Below are 3,619 nucleotides of genomic sequence, written 5' to 3'. Positions count from 1 at the left end.
TTTGGGCAAAGCAAAGGCTGTGGCCTCAAACTGTGCAGGGGAAACTGAGGCATAGAATTACTGTCATATGGGTGCAAAGGCTGTGCAAGTGCTATGTTCTCATAACATTTATTTCAGTTAGAGCTTATCCTGGCCATTGGGAGGAAGTCTGAAGAGGGAGGTGGGCTCCTCTCCCAGCCTGTGCTTTAGCAGGGATGTACCAGGTCCCATGTCTTTCACCATGGTTTCCAACAGGAAAGTGTTTCCCACCAGTTGACCTAAAGAGTTCAATCTAGAGCCAATGCTTTTCCTTTTGTCTGCTCCAGCTCTTGTTCCCACACCTGATATTTATTACATCACATCATTTGCACAGATAATTCTTGGTCTGACCTGTAATATAGTTGTCTCTTTGATGAAGGCAAGTTTATTTAAAATCTCCAATTTGTAACGAACATTCATTGCTTTATCTGTTTATCTCAAAGCAATCACTGCTGACCTTCCAACCAAGGAGTGAGCCCCTCACATCTACAGGAACACTACAGGCTCACCTGATTTCAAAGCTTAGTTGTTTTGAACAAGTCACACAGTGGAGTCTGTGACTCCAACACTAACCTTAATCTCTAAATTAAAGAAAAAAACTTTACTAGGAGATGTCCAAACAGCACAAGGCAAGATAGTTGTAAAAACTGAGAGCATTCTTTGGCTTTTTTTTTTTTTTCTTGTGTCTTCTTTTGCATTCCCACAGTCCCTGAGCTGATGATGGTGGTATGTTTGTGTGAAGAATTTTCTTTCTGCAAAATTTTGCCTCCCGGTGCTGTCTTTTTCTTTTTCCTTTGTTCCCCAATATAACATCGCCTCACAGTGGCACACTTGGAAATTCTTGAACAAAACCCTGGAAGGTGCCTCTTGCAAAAACTGGCCTTCTTTCAAGAAACTGCCTTGTTCTGTTTTCTTAAGTGAACCCAACAAAAGAAAATGTTATCTTTTCCTCTAGCACTTCGTGTAATTGGAATGTTCCTGTGCTCATGGTGGGATGAGGACTGCATTGAATTACAACCAGCACCCACCCCTATTTTTGAGTGCCTCTCACCTAAGCAGCTGCTCACATTTAGAAAGCTTTAGTGACAAGAACCCATGGATTATTAATGTGTTTGTTTTTTTTTCCAGCTGGAAAAAAAAAGTTTTCTTCTTCTGTCTTTTTTATTTTAGAGCATTTTCCCCTCAGGACAAGCCTTTTCTTTCTTTGTGCTTCTTTCTTTCCATAAAGTGGCAAAACACATCCTGTCTGCCTGCTACCCACAGCAGAATTGCAGCCAGAGGGGCATCTGCTGGGAGAGGTTGTCTGTGGAGGAAGAGATACCCCAAAGGAAGGTGGTGGAAGCAAAGTTATTGAAGTCATTCAGATGGATGCAACAGGGCAGCATTTTGTCATGGGATTAAACTGGATGATTGGTACTCATTATTTTTTCTGGGAGGCAGAGAGGGTGTAGTGTAGAGAAATAGAAGTCCAAGCATTTATACACATATTTTTTCCCCAATAAGCACTGTATTAATGACATAAGAAAGCAAGGGAAAGTCCTTGTTATTTTCACCTCTGCTCTCCACCCTGGAAACCTTGCCAGGCCAAAAGGAGGGACTTTTCATAAGCAAAAGATTCTCTTTTTTTCCATGGCTCCTAGTTAATCTGGTGATAGGGAAGAGAAGAGGGAGGCAGCTCAAATGTTCAGTTTCTGCTGTGCTCCTCCAGGGAGAAAGAGTTAAATGGACATGGGAAGACTTGCTTTGTTTCACAAGGAAATAGTCTCTTTTATGTGTATCTTGCCTGTGTTGATATTTGAAAGCTATTTTGGGCCACAACAGCAAATTCAATCCATGGTTTGTTCTCTCTCTGAAGTATTGTACCATAAAAACTCGGATCAATTTTGACAGCTCCAACTATTCAGATTGCAGAGAAAGGCCAAACAATTAATCACTCTGAATATTTACAGTTGAATTCATCCCAGGGCACCTGTACCCACCTCACTCTGAAATGAAAATGTTATCCAAGATATGAGCAAAGGCTTAGAGGCTCCCAGCTATTTTCTGAGCTTGTGTGAATCAATGTAGTGATGTCACCATAACTGGGAGGGGAGAAGCAATTGAAGGCTAATATTGCAAAGAGGTTGAGGAGTTCAGTGTGATATATGCAGTCCCTTTGGGGGGCTTGGGGACTTGTTCCACACTCACTCTGCTGAGAGTCAAAGCACTTGAACTAGAGTAAATATGGTTTTCTTATCTACTCAGAGCTGGAGCTGGCTGAAAACATGGAAAAGATGTGTACACAAATAATGATATAGTAGTTAATTTTCAACAGTCCACAGGAAAAAAACCCCAAACAACAAGCAACAAACCAAACAAAAAACAAAACACACCACAAACCCCCCACAACACCATCACAATAAGTTACTGAATTAATTCCCTTTGAAATCTTACCATGTTATTGCCTTTGATCATGATTTGATAGGCAGGAATCAGTGCTCAGTTGTCAGCTCACTTCCTCCTGTGGTCTCTAGCAGAGATGTTCCATTTTCCCTGTGTCTCAGCTGGGTAATCTCTTTGCAGGTTTTTACCTGTTGCCCATCACTGCAGCATCTTCTCCATTAATTTGATGGCAATTGCAAAGTCCTTTGCAGCTTTTATGGGCTTCATAATACTTCCTCACAGGGAGCTCAGCAATCTATATTGGCTATCAGTGTCACCCTCAGAAATATTGCTGTCATTCACATATGTAATGTCCCCAGTCCCAAAGGATCTGCAACCACTGTGCTAACTACAAATAAGTGCAGGGATTGCTTTGCTGTTAAAATGCAGCCACCTCCAGAGGATGGAGAAGAAGCTGTATGGCCAAGTGACCAGCAAACAGCATTTTGCTGTTATCCTGGGGGAGATGACCAGCTTTTCATCAGAGACAGGAGAAACAACTCACTTTACAGGCTTTCCATCCTCATGTGCACTGCAAGCAGATACAGGGATAAGCACTCAGAAGGGGCAAGGGTGTGTGTAGATCTCTTAACCACATTTCCCCCCTCTCCTTTTTAACTGGCCATTCTCTCCCAGACCTGGGTAACACCCCAATTTTTGGCCAGGCTCTCTGAGCTGTTTCTAGGGTGTCATTCCACTGAATTGCTGTGTAAATGCTCCCCCTCCACATCTTTGTGCCTCTCTCTCCTCTGCCAGCTCTCGCTGTGTCTGTACAGTGCATCTTTGGAGTTGCCACTGTTCATATAAATGCATCTCATACCCTGGTCCTCTAAGGTCCCAGATACCCAAGTGCTATTAAAGCTCCAGGTGTAGCTTAATGCAGTCTTACAAGGTCTTCCAAACCTGTCTCCTATATAACTGGAGCCACATCTGACCCAGGAGCAGGGATTATAATAGTTCAACTGTGTAGAGATGGACTGTTTGACAGACAGTTGCAGCAAAGCTCCTGGTGTGCTTCTTCCCTAATCCAGTGCCATGGGTAGCACAGCTGGGACAAAGGGCAGTGGGGCCCTGGGAGGGAGGGTGAAAATGGCAGCTCAAAGGAAAAGAATAGGAAAAAAAATAATAAATCCCTAAACGTGCAGGTTATTTACTGCCATGCTTATTATGCACAGTTTAT

This window comes from Chaetura pelagica, unplaced genomic scaffold, assembly GCF_000747805.2.
Source record: "Chaetura pelagica isolate M959 unplaced genomic scaffold, ChaPel_1.0 scaffold45, whole genome shotgun sequence".
In the NCBI taxonomy this organism is placed as follows: Eukaryota; Metazoa; Chordata; class Aves; order Apodiformes; family Apodidae; genus Chaetura; species Chaetura pelagica.
The sequence above is the reverse complement of the archived record's forward strand: the minus strand, read 5'-3'. Positions refer to the sequence as shown.